The sequence below is a fragment of the Orcinus orca genome, chromosome 6, assembly GCF_937001465.1.
Source record: "Orcinus orca chromosome 6, mOrcOrc1.1, whole genome shotgun sequence".
Classification (NCBI taxonomy): domain Eukaryota; kingdom Metazoa; phylum Chordata; class Mammalia; order Artiodactyla; family Delphinidae; genus Orcinus; species Orcinus orca.
Window position 1 is genome coordinate 24,012,080 of NC_064564.1, and position 19,027 is coordinate 24,031,106.

Below are 19,027 nucleotides of genomic sequence, written 5' to 3' on the forward strand. Positions count from 1 at the left end.
GGAGAAAAAAGCAGAAAGCAAAACCAAAGTAAGTGTAAATGAGAAAATAAATTAAAATGAAATTTGAAAATGACCTAACAACTTTTTAATAGAGAGAACTGAATCCACTCAAGCTCTTCAGGCTCCAACCTGGAGGCAGGTAAAGTGAGGTGTGAACAATCAAGGCCACTTGCTTCTGTTCTGCAGGTGACAGCTGAGCTAGGACCCTTACCTGTGCACCTCTCCCCTGCATCCTCCTTTCATCCTTCCTCCCCTTCCCTGGTTGATTCTTGGCCTAAGGTAGTTCTTGAGGACCAGGCATTGGGTTCAGATTGATTTAGGGAATAATATACATCTTGATGCATCTTGAGGGCTTCCTATGACTGAGGAAACGACCAGTAAAGGACAAAGACTCAGGAAAAACTGATGTTCAGAGAGGTTGTGTCCAGATAAGAGTGCAGAAAAGCAAAGCCTGGCCTAGAACTGCTCTGTCTCTCATTTCCCTGAACCACGATGCCCCAGGTCCTGAGCTGAGCAAGTCCACACCCCTTTATGAAGCAAGGGATGCGTTTTGTCCAACACTGAACTCCTCATCGCTGGCTTCCAAACCTGGCAGGAATATCTGTGTCTATTCTACATCTCACTCCTAGTAGGGAGACAGAGTTCACAGAGGCACCAAATAATCCAGCATCTTTGTTTCTATGCGGAACCTTGAGCAAAGATGGCAGACCCCTAAGAACAGAGCCACAGCCTGGGCTGGGACAACAGCAAAACCACATCACATAGATGTCCATTCAGGATCCTGAGGTCAGCAGTTCTCCAGGTCTTTTCTGACCACTGCCTTTGGGCGCACCCTCACCTCCTAAACCCAGCCCTAAGGTGACCCAGACTTGCCTCTGCCCCACCAAGAACATGATTGCGTTGTAAAGTCTTCCTCCCTCTCATCCTCTCTTTCTTCTGTGTGCTCTGGGAATCTATCTCACTGCAGGTAATTAATAATATAATAATAATAAACAGGAAAATGAAGGGCTACTTTAATTATACGTTAGAATATTCCAGAGTAACACAGAAATTGACCATTGTGTAACTCTGAGTCTCAGTTTCTTCGTCTGTAAAACGAAGACACTCATGGAGAAAGATTAAATGATATGACGCACCTGAAATGCTTATGACCATGCCTGGCTCACAATAAACACTCAGTAAATGTTAGACACCAACCACGGTTCTTCACCTTGACACAAACTCCAGTCTCCCTTTCTATATGCCACTCCGTGTAGTACTCAGGAGTGCTGTTTGCTCATTTTCTCACATTCCATTTGCCATGGAGTCCAGAAGCATTTCTTATCCATTTCTGGTCAATTCCAGATTAATCTTCTTCTTCCCTTACAAAAAGTGGGCACAACAAACAGAATGAGAAAGTGCCTCTTTTCCTTTACGATAAGCATCGTTTGCCTATAGCCACCTCTGTCCTTCCAGGCCACTGTCATGTTCACGTTGAGATATATTGGAGTTCTTATTCTGGAACCTGTGAATGTGAACTTATTTGGAAATCTGGTCTTTGCAGAAGTCACCAAGTTAAGATGAGGTCATGACAGTGGACCCTAATCCAATATGACCTGGGTCCTTATAAGAAGAGAAGAGACATGCACAGAGGGAAGATGAAATAAAGACACAGAGGAGAACCCCCCATGACAGTGGAGGCAGAGATTGGAAGGATGATCTACAAGCCAAAGAACTCCAAGAATTACTGACAACATCATAAACTAAGAGAACGACCTGGAAGAGATTCTCCCGGGACCCTTGCCCTGCCCGTGCCCTGCCAAGACTGATTTTGGACTTCCAGCCTCCAGAATTATGAGAGAACAAACTTCTGTTGTTTTAAGCCCCTCATTTTCCAGTACTTTGTTACAGCAGTCCTAGGAAACTAATACAGGGATAGATTTAATTCCTTTCCGTTTAAAGGTGCCCTGTACTGTTTGACAGGGGAGGGTTTTCAAAAGACCCTAGATATCACAGTCAGGCTCCTTTAATAAGTGATTCATGTATTTATTATTTATTTAATCTAAGGATAGAAAACCTATTGGCGATATAATTCACTGACCATTTCACTTATTATTACTTGGGGATACATGGATGAAAAAAGTGTTGCCACATTAATTTTGCATTCCATTCTGACGATATTTTTTGGTAACTCTCAAATTTTCTTCCAATATGTAGGAGCTTTTCCTATGTCTGAATTTTCCATCAGTGGGAACTTTAGCTAATAAAGCGTTTGCTGCAGCATACACAAGAGCTCCCCAGGGATCTCTTTCCACTGCTCAAGTAATTTTTCTCTTCTCTCTCTTCTAAAAAAGAAGGATATTGAATCATTAAAATGTTCAAAGCTCTGAGAGGAAGATAAGCCATTCAGGTTGAATGATTAAGAACATTAAAAAACACAGAAGAGAAGACAGGAGTTCAAATCCAAATAAACTTCATTTGTCTAATGCACATCGAACATTATGTATTTTGAACTTCTCTCCCTTGGCCATAGGGGTAGTGTGAGGCTAAGTTCTGGTATTTCCACCGCCTGCCCTTCTTCATTCTTACTCACAGCTCCTTCTAGAAAAATGCCCTGACCTTTGACTCTTCTTCAAAACTGCTCTTCCTTATCTCTTAACTGATCCCTCCTCAAGGACAAAGTGAAAGGTGGATTATGCCAATAAAATAAGCAGAGGGTTTCAAGCATACCACAGGGTAATTGGGAAAATGACTGGAAGATGAGTCATGTGCTTCAGGTCTGGAGCTCACCCTATAGGTATTTAGGGTGCATGGCAGACAGATGCACTCCTGTCCATGCATCCAAACCTCTGTAATATAATCTCAGAGACAGCTTATTCTTTTATATGCCAGAAGAAAGTCACCTCACCATAAAACTCTTAGAAGAGAACATAGGCAAAACATTCTCTGACGTAAATAGTACCAGGGTTTTCTTAGGTCAGTGTCCCAAGGCAATAGAAATAAAAGCAAAAATAAACAAATGGGACCTAATCAAACGTACACGCTTTTGTACAGTAAAGGAAACTATAAACAAAATGAAAAGACAACATACAGACTGGGAGAAAATATTTGCAAATGACGCAACCAACAAGGGCTTGATTTCCAAAATATACAAACAGCTCATACAACTCAATAACAACAACAACAACAACAAAACCCAACTGAAAAATGGACAGAAAACCTAAACAGGTATTTCTCCCAAGAAAACAAAAAAATGGCCAACATGCACATGAAAAGATGTTCAGCACTGCTAACTGTTAGAGAAATGCAAATCAAAACCACAATGAGGTACCACCTCACACCAGTCAGAATGGCCATCATTAAAAAGTCTACAAATAACAAACTCTGGAGAGGGTATAGAGAAAAGGGAACCCTCCTACACTTTTGGTGGGAATGTAAACTGGTGCAGCTACTATGGAAAATAGTATGGAGGTTCCTCAAAAAACTAAAAATAGAGCTGCCATATGATCCTGCAACCCCCCTCCTGGGCATATATCCAGAGAAAACTATTATTAGAAAAGATACATGCACCCCAATGCTCATCACAGCACTATTTACAATAGTCAAGACATGGAAACAACCTAAATGCCTATCGACAGATGAATGGATGAAGAAGATGTGGGGCTTCCCTGGTGGCGCAGTGGTTGAGAGTCTGCCTGCCGATGCAGGGGATGCGGGTTTGTGCCCCTGTCCGGGAATATCCCATATGCCGCGTGGGCCATGGCTGCTAAGCCTGCGCGTCCGGGGCCTGTGCTCTGCAACGGGAGAGGCCACAACAGTGAGAGGCCCACGTACCTCAAAAAAAAAAAAAAAAAAAAGATGTGGTACTCATATGCAATGGAATACTACTCAGCCATAAAAAAGCATGAAATAATGCCATTTGCAGCAACACAGATGGACCTAGAGATTTTTTTTTTCACATCTTTATTGGAGTATAATTGCTTTACAATGGTGTGTTAGTTTCTGCTTCATAACAAAGTGAATCAGTTGTACATATACATATGGCCCCATATCTCTTCCCTCTTGCGTCTCCCTCCCTCCCACCCTCCCTATCCCACCCCTCCAGGCAGTCACAAAGCACCGAGCTGATCTCCCTGTGCTATGCGGCTGCTTCCCACTAGCTATCTACCTTACGTTTGGTAGTGTATATATGTCTATGCCTCTCTCTCGCTTTGTCACAGCTTACCCTTCCCGCTCCCCATATCCTCAAGTCCATTCTCTAGTAGGTCTGTGTCTTTATTCCTGTCTTACCCCTAGGTTCTTCATGACATTTTTTTTCTTAAATTCCATATATATGTGTGATCATACAGTATTTGTCTTTCTCTTTCTGACATACTTCACTTTGTATGACAGACTCTAGGTCTATCCACCTCATTACAAATAGCTCAATTTCGTTTCTTTTTATGGCTGAGTAATATTCCATTGTATATATGTGCCACATCTTCTTTATCCATTCATCCAACGATGGACATTTAGGTTCTTTCCATCTCCGGGCTATTGTAAATAGAGTTGCAATGAACATTTTGGTACATGACTCTTTCTGAATTATGGTTTTTTCAGGGTATATGCCCAGTAGTGGGATTGCTGGGTCATATGATAGTTCTATTTGTAGTTTTTGAAGGAACCTCCATACTGTTCTCCATAGTGGCTGTATACATTCCCACCAGCAGTGCAGTGCAAGAGTGTTCCCTTTTCTTCACACCCTCTCCAGCATTTATTGTTTCTAGATTTTTTGATGATGGCCATGCTGACTGGCATGAGATGATATCTCATTGTAGTTTTGATTTGCATTTCTCTAATGATTAGTGATGTTGAGCATTCTTTCATGTGTTTGTTGGTAGTCTGTATATCTTCTTTGGAGAAATGTCTATTTAGGTCTTCTGCCCATTTTTGGATTGGGTTGTTTGTTTTTTTGTTATTGAGCTGCATGAGCTGCTTATAAATTTGGGAGATTAATCCTTTGTCAGCTGCTTCATTTGCAAATATTTTCTCCCACTCTGAGGGTTGTCTTTTGGTCTTGTTTATGGTTTCCTTTGCTGTGCAAAGGCTCTAAGTTTCATTAGGTCCCATTTGTTTCTTTTTGTTTTTATTTCCATTTCTCTAGGAGGTGGGTCAAAAAGGATCTTGCTGTGATTTATGTCATAGAGTGTTCTGCCTATGCTTTCCTCTAAGAGTTTGATAGTTTCTGGCTTTACATTTAGGTCTTTAATCCATTTTGAGCTTATTTTTGTGTGTGGTGTTAGGGAGTGATCTAATCTCATACTTTTACATGTACCTGTCCAGTTTTCTCAGCACCACTTATTGAAGAGGCTGTCCTTTCTCCACTGTACATTCCTGCCTCCTTTATCAAAGATAAGGTGACCATATGTGTGTGGGTTTATCTCTGGGCTTTCTATCGTGTTCCATAGAGATTATCATATTAAGTGAAGTAAGTCAGAGAAAAAGAAATATCAGATGCTATCACTTATATGTGGAATCTAAAATACAACACAAATGAATTTACCTAGGAAACAGAAACAGACTCACAGACATAGAGAACAGACTTGCAGTTGCCAAGAGTGAGGAGGGGTGGGGGAGGGATGGATTGAGAGTTTGGGAATAGCAGATGCAAACTGTTATATATAGAATGGATAGACAACAAGGTCCTACTGTATAGCACAGGGAACTGTATTCAGTATCCTGTGATAAAACATAATGGAAAAGAATATGAAAAAGAATGTGTATATATACATAACTGAATCACTTTGCTGCATGGCAGAAATTAACACAACATTGTAAATCAACTATATTTCAATAAAATTAATTTTTAAAAAAGAAGAAAGTCACCCAAAAAGGTTTTCCTTAAGTTGAAATAGTACTTATTCTTATCTATATCATCTAGAAGCTGTATTAGGAATATATTCACTGTGGAAATGACTTAGAATCTACTTACATGAAGGAAACTCAAGTCTAAATCCCAATTTGAGCTGAAAATCTCAAGTAAGTAATAAGCATATTTTTATATTTTTTATGTTTAATAAAAAGGCCATATAAATGGTTTGACTTCTAACAGTTACTACACAGATCTTATATTTGACATAATTTATGTCGAGTGTATAATTTGGGAAACAAGATCAGCACAAAAGCACCATGAAAGAGAAAAGACGATAACTGAAAGCATTCCAAACACCAGCACAGAGAGACTGAGCATCGTATAGTTCATGGTCATCCAGAAAGACATCTGGAAAATGGCACCATTTTGGAAGCTGTTCACGTGGCAGAGACATGGCTTAGTGAATACTGCCTCAGTTTCCCATGAACCTCCCTATGTGCTACAGGTAATGCAAAGGGTCCAGGATGGATGATGCTGCAGGCAGTGGGCTGCTTTAGAGGATCAAGCACCACGCTTGGGAGATCCACTGCTCTTATAATGAGAAGATGCAGACCTGCTCCTTGTCTGGGGGAGGTTGGCCTCTCATCTCTCAGGACTGCTGTTTCCCTAGCACACCCTGAGAATGGCCTGGATAAAATGCAGCTAGAGCCTTCACTCTTAGCCTATCCAGAAAGAGCACATGGGCACTCAAGGTCCATGTGGATTGCAACTCCCCACATATCTTGAGGGTATTTCAGTGGGTAAGGGAACCAAATAAAAACACTATTTAGGGGAGGATGCAGAGAAATTGGAACCCTTGTGGAAATGCAAAATGGTGCGGCCACTATAAAAAAAACAATATGAAGGTTCCTCAAAAAAAAGTAAAAATAGAATTAGCATAAGCTCCAGCAATTCCTCTGCCAGGTATATATGTTCAAAACAACTGAAATCTGGATCTTGAAGGGATATTTGTATACCCATGTTTATCACAGCATTATTCACAATAGCCAACAGGTACCAACAACCCAATTGTCCATAGATGGATGAATAGATCTCTTAGTCCATTCAAGTTGATATAACAAAATACCACAGACTGGGTGGTTTATAAACACTAGAAATTTATTGCTCACAGTTCTAGAGGCTGACAGTCTGAGATCAGGGTGCCAGCAAGTTTGGATGAGGGCCCTCTTCTGGGTCTCAGACCTCTGTTGCATTCTCTCATGTTGGAATCAGGTAGGGATCTCTCTGGAGCCTCTTTATGAGTCACTAAGCCCTTTCTTAGTGGAAGACTTAGTCACTTCCCAAAACCCCCTACCTACTAATACTATCACCTTAAGGGGTTAGGATTGCAACGTATGAATTCTGGTGGGAAACAAACATTCAGACCATAGCAACTGATAAACAAAATCTGGTATATACATACAATAGAGTATTATGCAGCCCTAAAGATAAGGGAAATTCTGTCATGTGCTATAATATGGATACTCAAGGACATTATGCTACTTGAAATAAACCATCACAAAAGGACAAATACTGTATGATTCCAGTAATATGAAGTATATAAGGTAGTCAAAATCATTGAAACAGATAGTAGAGAGATGGTTGCCAAGGGCTGAGGGGATGGGGAGGGAAATTTGTGTTTACTGGGTTTAAGTTTGTTTTACAAGATGAGAAAGATTTAGAGATCTATTCCACAACAATGTGAATATACTTAACACCACTGAACCTTACACTTAAAAATGGTAAGGATGGTAAATTTAATGTTATTTTTTTTACCACAATTAAAAAACTATTTTGTATTTCCTTTGTTTTTTTTCCTCTAATCCTTTCAAAACCTGGTATTGAATTGAACAGCAATATATGCATGTAGTTTAAAATACCATTCATCGCGTACTCATGGCATATCTTTACCCAGAATGAGAAATGCTATTAATAATTTCTCTTGTATACTTCCAGAAATAGTCTATATATATGTACATGCACATATATGTATATGTTCATCTTGGAAATTTCTAATGGAAGCACAATAAATACATCCCTTTTTCTAGCTGTAAAAAAAAATGTTTCTTATATCTCTTATCATGAATAAATGTATTTGATAATCTTATACACACGAAACTTAAATAATGTTTTAAACCAATGTTACCTCAAATAAATAAATAGATCAATTAAATAACCTCATTGTTTTCAAAGGAATGAATTCCATATAATATTATATTATTCCATAAAATGGAGTATCATAATTTATTTGTGTTCACCTATTGACAGAAAACTGGATCTTGACTGTAAAGAATGCACTTAGTTTTCTCACAGGCACTTTCTGTGCACCTCTGAGTGTTCCTGTAGGACTAACTCCTAGAAGTGGAATTGTTACTTGGTGTAGACGATATACTGACAGGACTTAGAAGCATTGTTCCTTTTGCACTGTCATCTTCAGCGCTCTAAATAGTGGGTGCTTTTGAACACTTAAGTTTATAGAAATTGTCCTCCAAGGACGTGCATAATGCTGTGATAAACATGGGTGTACAAACATCTCTTCAAGATCCCGCTTTGGGTATATACTTTGGGCATATAGCCATCTAATGCCATTTTATGCTCCTACCAGCAACTGTCTGAGAGTGCCTGCTTCCCATGCCCTAAGGAAGAGGATACCCATCCTGTGTCATCACTTTATTCATCTCTAACATGAATCCTCTGTACTGTGGTAAGGTGGTTTGAGTGTGGGCCCTGCAGCCAGACAGCTGGGGTTCAAATCCTTGTTACATCACTAACTAGTTCTGTGATTTGAGGATAGTGAACTTGAACTTTTCATGCCTCAGTGTCCTTTCCTGTAAACTGAGCATAAGAGGGCTGTTGTGAGGATGTGTTTAACAAATATGTCTAAAGCACAGGAAGCAGTGTCAGGCACTCACTAAGTACTCAGTATAACACTTCTTATTGGTTTAATATTTTTCTTTAAATTGATTCTCTTTTTAACCTTAGTTTTATGCTAAATGCTATGTAATAATATCATAGATCAGATGTGTACTATTTATATCTTATTCTGAAAGACATCAAATTACATGCATACATTTTAAATGAAAAGAAAGTTTTTCTAGGACACAATTTGAAAAGGACTGTCCTAAGCAAGAGTATTAGCAAAGGTTTTGTGCAGTTCAAGTGTGAGAGGTTACACTGTGTCACAATGATGTTGTAATTTTTATTTCTTCATACTGGGTCCATACATCATACCTTAAATAGATACAAAGTAGACTAGACCAGGGGTAAGCAACCTAAACCCAGAACCAGCTGGCTGTGTGGCTTTTTAAATAAAGTTTTATTGGAACACTGCCACACTCGTTCATTTACATATTGCTTCTGGCTACTTTCACACAACAGCAGAGTTGAGCCGTCACAACAGAGACTGCATGGCCTACAAAACCCAAAATATTTATTATCTGTCCCTTTATAGAGAAAGTTGGCTGGCCCCTGGTCTAAACCAATATTTCTCTCTGTCTGAGACCCTTCAACATGCTTGAACAGCACCCAGCTTCTCAACTGCTGCCCTTATCTTAACTACTCTGAAAAAGTTTGAGGTTTGCTGATCAGAAATTCTCAACATCTCAGAGTTTTGAGACTGTGATATTAATATTAAAAAAAGTACTCAAAGCCTGTTTTCCTCTTTTGCAAAATTTTAAAATTTCATCATTGCTTTTGTCTATACAAATTTATAAAATGTGGTCTGCATCAAAGGCAGAAAATTGTTCTGTTAAGTGGTATAGGACTGCAGAGTGCAGAAACCATAGGAGTTATCAAGGGCTGTGAACACTCCACCTCTGCTGTGGGCCATTTTCTCAAGATCCCAATTAGTTTGGTACCAAACCACTTGAGTCTTTTATGTCAAAACAACAGACCCAGGAAATCACCCATGAACAGCCTGAAGGACACACCATATCTGTGCATTCTGTACATTTACATTTTGTGTGCAAATTGTAGAATTTGTAGACTTTGACTGTCATTCCCTATGAGACCCACTATTAGTACAACATCCTATGAAGCTAAGCTGCCAGAACTGCAGTCATGAGGAAGAATTTCCATGAAATCCTGGTGAGATGCTCCCTGAGCTGTCCTGCCTTTCACCTTCCTAAAACTTGGCTCAGCAACACTTCTTTTCAATGAGTCTGCTGCCGGAGCACCTTTTTTTGTAAAAATTCACTTTTCCATCATTTACTTTTCTTGATTAAAGACAATATATTTGCCATCTCCCAAATGAATAAAAAATTCTACTTGTAAAGCTATTTCCCCCACAACTCTGCCATACTCTGTTCATATTACTGTTTAAGATTTACCTTTTTCATAAAATATATCCTAATTTCCATATATCTCTAATAACACCACTTCTGCAACTACTTCATTCTATGAAAAGTAAAACTGTAATTTGTAAGATGTCTCAAGAGTTGCTATTTATTCTGCTACATATTTAAAATTCTACTCACCACCACATCCCTCCCTCCCAATCTGATAACACGTGGCAATTCAAATGAGCAAAATCGTTACTTTTGCAAAGCAGTAAAGTAGGTACAAAGGATATTGGGATAAACAAGCTGTAGTCCCTGATGCCAGAACTGATGTGAAATAAGCACGAGGTGAATAAATATGGCAAGAGAAAAGTAACACTTGAGAAATAAAAATGAAAAATCCTAGGAGTAGAAAAAGAAGGGAGTGTCTACACAATTTTAGTACAGAGTAAAGGGGATATGAGTGAAGGTTTTCAGGTTGGGAAGGACTGTAATCGACAAATGGAAGGAAGGATGCTCCACAGCCACTGAATGCAGCTGGCCCTGGAAAGAGGCAGTTGTTACTGGATCCTAGATTTCCAGGGACCCATCGGTTACTTTGTGGTAGCAGCTCAGATGTCTCATTCACTTCTCTACCTCAACCTTTTCAGCTGCTCTGAGAGTTTTTGACAGACCAAATCCAGCTTTTATCTCTATTGTCACTGAGACCTGCAATGAAGGGCAAATGGAACCACCTCTCTCTTGGGTTCAGTAGGGCATCATCTTTGTACAACTTTGTGGGGAAAAAGTATTAAGCGTCTTGTTACACTTAGGCTTGGCACCGAAAGCCTCCCATCACACAGGCAGCATCACACAGTGGGCTAAGTTTTAACTTAACTAACCATCTGGGTTGAGGTCTGTTTGAGAGCAGCAACTTTTCCTTAACTCAGTCTAACAACTCCTTATTGAGAATCTGTAATAGGCCTGGCCGTCTGAGGAGATTAATCCCTTACCTAATGGCTCTCAGAGCCCAGGAGGGGGAGACATGTACAGAAAATTCAACTGTGGTCCACAGTGGTAAGTGCAATCAACAAGACTGTCCATGGTACAAAGTCACTGCCTCGGGGAACAATGTGCTTGACGTAATGAGGTGAATGGTTAGGAAGGAGAGGGCTGTGTCCCTGACAAGGCCAAGTACATGGAAAAGATCGATACAGAATCATTGAAATGCTGCTCCTATTCTGACCAAAACCACCCAGTCTCAGAGCCAAACTTGAAATCAGCAAGCCTGGAGCTGGCACAAGCCCCAGACAGCCAAGGCACACTCTGCAGACCCTTCTTTGCAACCTCCTACCTGACATGGGGCTTGGCTCTGTTGAGTCATCAACTCATTAGCAATAAATGTATTAACCTAGACCTGAAATAAACCAACATATATTTAAATGACTGAATTAGCAGGAATCTCTGTCAAGAGAATTTCCTCTCCTTCTACCAATAGAGCTTCACACTTAGCAGAGTGTCTGCTTCCTTACATACAAACCCTCCTTATCTCTGATTCCAGTTTTTCTTATTATGATTTGACACTGTTCTTATCCCTCTTTATTTTGAAACTACACAGTCATATGATCTTTCTATTTATACCAAGTAAACATAATTCTTTTAAACCTGAATCCAATATTCTTTATTAAATTGATTATGCAATATTTCAAACATCCCCCCAAAACAGATAGACATGTACTGATAATCTAGATTTATTTTAACAAGGTAAATATTTTGCCATATGTGCAACAGTTCTTTCTCTTAAATAAATGAAGTGGTGCAGGTATAACAAACGGTCCCCATCCCAACGGCCATGCTTCCAGTATTTCCCTGTCTTTTTTCTGCCCTGCAAATTTGGGGTCACCTTTGTTGCTCTCTTAGAGCACTGTGAGATTGTTGTGAATCTTTCAAAACAATATTAATTAGCCTCATTAATTAGTCTACTTGGTGTTCTAGGTTGGAAATGATCTAAAGAAGAACAAAGTTTCAAACGATTTGCTATGTCTACCTTATATTCATTTAAGGACATACTGCTACCTATTTTTTCAAGGTGAAAGAAATCTATTAAATAGAATTATTTATACTAGAACTTATGTTTATTTCAAGTAATTTCTTTTCTTATTTTTCTCAAATATACTTTGCCAGTCCTTTCTTAGAAGAATGCCTTTTTCACACAAAGGGCCTGCATAGGAAGAAAAATCCACTTAAATTCAAAATGCATCTTGAATAACAATTTCCATCTTCAATTCATAAAGGATATAATGAATTAGAGTTCTGAATTAGAGTTCTGATGAGTTTTTAATATGAAGAATAAATTCCTATTGAATGCAGAGTATAGAGATTCAGGAAATATTATAGTTCTCAAAGATAGGACTAACTTTAACCACTTGATTGTTATTCACTGATAACAATGAGAAAATACCTGGGCTCCACCCCCCTAGGTTGGTGACTATCAGGGAAAAAGAGGGTGTCTTGCAGTCAAAGGGCACTGGAGCAAGGTTCCTGAGGTCCTGTTAACAGAGAGCATCACCTGTTCAGGCTAACACGTGCGTGGGATAAGCTGCATCCTGGAGCAGGGGGCACAGTCCCCTCTGATCCAGGCAGCTAGAGGATAGTTAAGGGGCAAAACAATTTCCCCCAAAGATGGGACTTGGTTCATCCCAGTCAGTGCTTCTCACAATCTAGCTTGTACTGGAATCACCTGCTCATCTTGTTAAAATGCAGATTCTATTCAATAGGTTGGGGTGGGGGCTGAGATTCCATATTTGTATCAAGATCCCAGGTGATGCTGCTGGTCCGTAGGTTACATGTTGAGTAGCAGGACTCATAGCAATCTAGGTCCTTTAATTCATAGAGAAAAAGGGAAGGCGAGGAGTAGAAAGGTAAGATGTATAAGAAGAGGAAAGCAGAGAAATAGAAAAGAAAGCAACAGGTCATGGAGAGAGAGTGAAAGAGAGAGAGAGAGAGACAAGGAACAGGAAATCTGATAATATGGCCCTCCCAGCATCCCTCCCTTCTAAGTGCCCCCATTAGGGTGGACATAAAGTCTTTACATGGCCCCACCCACCAATCCAGGGGCTTCGGTGCTAAGTGTAGGGTGGGCTGGGAGCCGTCCTGATCAGATTAGCTCTTCACAGGTGGTGAGATCTGAGACTCCCCTCAGCCAGAGCCAAGTAAGTCTGAGCCTTTCCTCAGATTTTTGAACCAATATAGGAAAATGAATGCCAGAAGCTAATCCACAGAAGACACAGGGCAGGGCTGCCTCTTAGTTACACACATGCCAGAGACCCAGCTAAATCCTCCCTTCTCCGTGTGGTCGGATTCCCAAATTACCTAGACTGATTCAAGTTGATTTTCTAGAATTTGTAACAATACAGATAGAAGAGGGATATAGGGAAAAATGGAGAGAGGAGAGAGAAATAAGGAGAAAAATATTTAATGATAGGTGAAAAAAATAGATAAGGAAAGAATAGAAGGATAGAGGAGAAGAGGGAGAAATAGTAAGATGAGAATGAAGACAAGGTATTGATAAAATAGAAGAAAAAACACCCAGGAATTGCAGGAGGAAAGGTCCCCATGGCCAACAGGGACCCAGTGGTCCCTGGGCCAGAGGAGCCTCAACAGAGGATACCATTGCAGTGGACACCATTAGCCACGGTCTCCCGAGAGGAGAGGGCTCTCATAGCATCAGCCCATCGTTCCCAAACAACTGGAATGGGGAGGGAGAAGAGACAGAGTCAGGGCAGGCAGGTGGCCTGGGAAGGACAAGGCTTGCTATAGGGTCCGAAGAAGACCAAATAGGTGTCCGGGAGGGTAGTGATGGAGCTGCCCCAACACCCCTCTACAATACTGCCAGCGCTGTAGACTGCCCACTCACGGACCTCTCCTGCCCACCAGGGAGGCTCACAGAGCCAGACTCAGAGCAGGACAGTGGTTGGAGCCCACACCTCTCCCCAGCCCGGTCCAGAGGCCCCCAGGGAGCTCAGAACTCACATTAGCTTGCAGGTAAGAATCCTGGTTCGCAAGCGCTGCCCCACAAAATTCTTGTAATGAATCTAAGAGTCAAAGTAGATTGATGTAAGTGTTTGCTGACATATTCTCAGGGAAACAGTAGAAAATAAACATCAGTGAACTTTGTCAGGGATCACTGATCTGTTGCATTGCTCACTTCAATGCTGTTCTATGATCCTCAGTGTCCTAAGACTCTGGTTATTTTCTGATTTAGTCGGGCTGAAGTTGCAAACTCATCTTCTAAGTCCTATAGATGTTTAGCATCAAGCTTGGTCAAGCCACCTGGTTTACTAAATGACCGATATAAACCATGATTGTTCACATCGTATAGGAAACGCACCCCTTCTAAACTTGTTCAGGGATACTTCTTCCACTACATTTCAAGTGAGGACATTTACTCTGCACATCAAAAGAGTTTGTATGTCCTGAGATGTAGTGCATCCCTTGGTGAGAGATGGTGATGCCTTTTCTGTCATGTAAGACACATTCCTATATTTCCATTTAAATAAAACCCTTTTGGAATGTATTTCACAGATCTGAGTATTTAATTTATTTGGTTATTTTCACATAGAAATCCAGTTCAGCCATGGAAGCAGTAACTCATTAAGAAAAAAATATTAAAGTGGAACACATCACCAGTGAAGAACATAATTTCTTTTTTTTAAGAAAATTAATTTGGATAACTAACCTTCAGTAACTGGACCTGCAGTCCTCAAATCCTTTAATCAAAGACTTTGTGGCTAGCCATGTCTCAATTTTATAATTTTGAGAATTTAGAGAGGTATACATTGCATTTCACATATTAATTAATATTCCATGGCAAACATGTGGCAAACATATGGACAACTTGCCCAAAGTAACATAAGTAAAGACCTTTTGTCTTATTATCATCTCATGTCCATTTTCAGTAAGGAGTTAGGATAGCCCTTTCTCAGTTTTCGGAATTTGGAAAGAGTTAACATGTATTAGTGGACAAAGCACAGACAGCAGATAGACCCAGAAGAACAAGAAAAGTCATTAAAAAAAATTACGACAGGGAGAATATCCACAAAACTTTTAAGGCCAGAGAAGGAGTGCTTGATTTGGACTTTCTTTCTTTTTTTTTTTTTTTTGCGGTACGCGGGCCTCTCACTGTTGTGGCCTCTCCCATTGCGGAGCACAGGCTCCGGACGCGCAGGCTCAGCGGCCGTGGCTCACGGGCCCAGCTGCTCCGCGGCGTGTGAGATCCTCCTGGACCAGGGCACGAACCCGTGTCCCCTGCGTCGGCAGGCGGACTCTCAACCACTGCGCCACCAGGGAAGCCCTGGACTTTCTTATAAAAGTAGGAGGCTTTCTGAGAAGAAAGCCAATACACAGTCTTCCTTGATGGGGGTCAAGGTTACATCAGCGAGGCCACAAGCTGGGGACACTGCTGTGGGTGAGAGCTACACTAGTGATGGCGGGGCAGCAGCCTCTCAGGGGAGACACCTGTGACACACCAATTGCGAGCAGGTACTCAGATACCCCTGCCACATGACTTCATATGACTCTGGAAAACATCTTCAGATCCAATGAGAAATGTGTTTGCTGGGAAAGGATACCAAATGCAGAAAGAAAAAAGAAATCAGAGGTGTATAAATACAGTGGGGTGGGCAGAAAGGCCTCAAAGATGTCCAGGCCCTAAAGAAAGGAACTGTGAATATGTTACTTTGCATGGCAAAAGGGATTCTGCAGATGGGATTATGGTTAGGAAGACTGTCCTGGATTATCCAAGTTGATCCAGTCTAACCACATGAGCCCCCTTAAAGTAGAGGACTTTCTCCAGCTAGAAGAAGAGGAAGTCAGAGAGATGCAGCAGAAGGAGAACAAGAACAAAGAGCGATTTAAAGATGAAAGGGACTTGACCCGCTGCTGCAAGAACAGGCCACACAGAAAGCATAAGGGATGTGGGAAACCTCTAGGAGCAAAGACCAGCCCCCAGCTGACAGCCTACAGGAGATCAGTGTCTCAGTCCTACACCCACAAGGAACTGAGTGAGTGTGTATGCAGGAGCATCAGGAGGGCAGTCCTGACTGCTGCCCTCTGAAAGGCCTGCTTGTAAGGCTGGCCCATTCCCAAGACTCTAATGATAAAGGTGGCTTACTGTGCCTAATGTTTGTTCAAACAGTGTGGTTCATACTCAATACCTGCCTTCCTTCTGGAAGTCTGGAATTTTGTTACATGCAAGGCAGAGGGTGCCTACATGAGCAGCCCGCAGTACATGAGCTCCCCTGGTTGGTAATATTCCATGTGGGTTGCTATAACTCACTGCTGGGGGATTAAGCTAGTCCCGTATGACTTCCCTGGGAGAGGACTGTAGAAACTTGGGCCTGATTTCCTATGTACTTTACCCCATGCACCCTCTTCCTTTGCTCCTTTTGCTCTGTGTCCTTTCACTGTGCTAAATCATAGCTGTATGACTACACACTGGTCCTGTGAATCCTCCCAGCAAATCATGGAACCTGGGGAAGGTTCTGGGAATCTCCAGACACCTTGAAGGACAAGTCTTCCCCAGAGCCTCCAGGAAAAATGCCCTAAGCAGAGAACCCAGCCAGGTCTACTGTATTTTAGACCTACAGAACTATGACATAATAACTCTGTCTTGTATTAGGTCACTAAATCCATGAAAATTTGTGGAAGCAGTGATAGGAAATTAAGTAAATGGCATCATGAATAAACATATTACTTTCACTAATGAAGAGTATAATATCTCAAGGAAATTTTTTAAAATCTTAAATTCATTCTCAAGTTAACATCAGCAATTCATATCTAAAACAACCACCTGAAGAAGGGGTAGAACCTCTGATAAGGTGTATGGTTGACTTTTAAGAGCAGCTGACATTTTGTGAGAGGTCTGGAAAGCAGCCAAACCAGCCCAATCTTTTTAAAGAAACTGTGAGTATAATGTCAGAATCATCAACTAGTGTGATTTACTGCTGTCAATGCCAGTTTGTATAGTCGGGCCCAGATTAGGAGATGAATTCACTTAACCCAGGGTGGTGCACGTGGAAGACGTGAGGATGAGCCCTTTTCCTAAAGGAGCTCAAAATGTGAGAGGAGAAACACCTGCACTGGCGCTTCAGGGATCACTAAGCTGAGACCAAGGGCTACAGAGAAGCACAGAGCAGGGAGCTAAGGAAGGCATCCTACCAGAACGTAGATTCCACTCATTCGTTTTAATTCAGCGAACATTTACCAACGTGCTTGCCCCAGGCACAATGAAGTGCTGGGGACACAGGGAGGGATGCAAACTCAGCAGGAGTGTAAGGCAGGCCACTCTACCCATGTTTACTGTGTGATAGGATGGATAGGATTGAGGGGTCCACTTCTGTCCTCACCTGCATGATCTAGGATTAATAATGCCACTGTATTCTTGACCCTACTTCCCTAAGGGTGCCTGACCTTTAAAGAAATCAGCAGATGGTGATGCTTACATATGATTCCTCTCCAACCTGATTAACTAAAAACAAGAATTTTTAGAGTTGCTCAATCAGATGGGATTGGAGCAGGGCGAAAATATGAACCTTAATTAATACAATGAAGAATAAGTAGGCATTAACTATTAGTTAACTAATTTTGAAAAATAATATTTAATTTTGAACAAAAGTTCCCTATGTAAGTAGATGTTTCACTAAGCTTTAACTTACTTAAGCAATATTGACCTTAACCCTGCTTTGGACTTGGTGTTCTTAGAATGAGCACAGCATTAATATCTGCTTCTGATCATACACATGGCAACTACTTGTTTGGAAACCCTAGGTCAGCCAGCCCTAAAAGCACTCACATATCCCCTCCCACTTTGTTCTTTTATCTAGTATTAGACAACTAACTAGTTTTTCTTGATTCAATTTGCATCAACATTTATTGACTAACTAATAAAAGCTCCAGGGATAAGAAATTAAGTAGAACACAATCTATTAAGTTATAATAAGTTACAGAGTTCTAAGGAAATTCAAATGAGGGCAGTTACCCAACGAATATTATCATTTTGCTGCCTATTAGTTTTATAGATAAGCTATGTGCTAAGACATAACAGCTTTTTAGCTGACAATTTTCTTCTTACCCTGAATTAAGAACAAAAAATTTTTAAGTTATACAACATTCTTAGCCTAAATTAAATGGAAGATACACTGTGTATTTTTTATTGTGGTAAGATATACATAACAAAAAGTTTAGCATTTTAGCCACTTTTAATTGTACAGTTCTGGACATTAACATTCACATTGTTGTGCAAACATCACCACCCTCCATCTCAAAACTTTTTCATCTTCTCAAACTGAAACTTTGTCTCCATTAAAGCACTTACAGGCCATTCCTCCCTTCCCCCGGCTCTTGGCGACCCTCTAAATTATATTTTTAATAAGAAGAAAAAAGTAATCTCTTCTCCACCTGATGAATCTTCTTCAGGCCACACCCCATCAGCCAATTGCAAACCTGCTGCAGACCTTTACAACACTCCACTTTTAGAGCTTCTCATTCAGAGCAGACTGTGATTTAAAGGTATGAAATGCTAAATATATAATAAATTACATATATTTTAATATTCAAAAAGTTAAGCAAACAAAATTTAATTCTTCTAAAAGGAGCATGGATATATAATCAGAAGTAGAAACTATGTCCCTGATGTAAAATAGTTATGATTCCAAAGAATCCTAGGGATCTATTGTCCATAAATTACAAGGGGCCACATGGTGCCCAAGTTCCTGTTGGAGAAGGAACTCAACACATCCCTCAACAAGTCCTCCACAGAGAGACTCTCCATTACATTTTTTTTTAACATGATCAGGGTCTTTCAGAAATTTCATTTTATCAGAGGGCATAGAGAAAATGAACT

General features: G+C 40.5%; 1 protein-coding gene across 1 annotated transcript in view; it reads right to left on the bottom strand.

Moving 5' to 3' along the window:
* Window positions 1-19,027, bottom strand: part of LOC101283832 (contactin-associated protein-like 3) — a 187,314-nt gene that overhangs the window by 122,485 nt on the left and 45,802 nt on the right. The window lies entirely within an intron of this gene.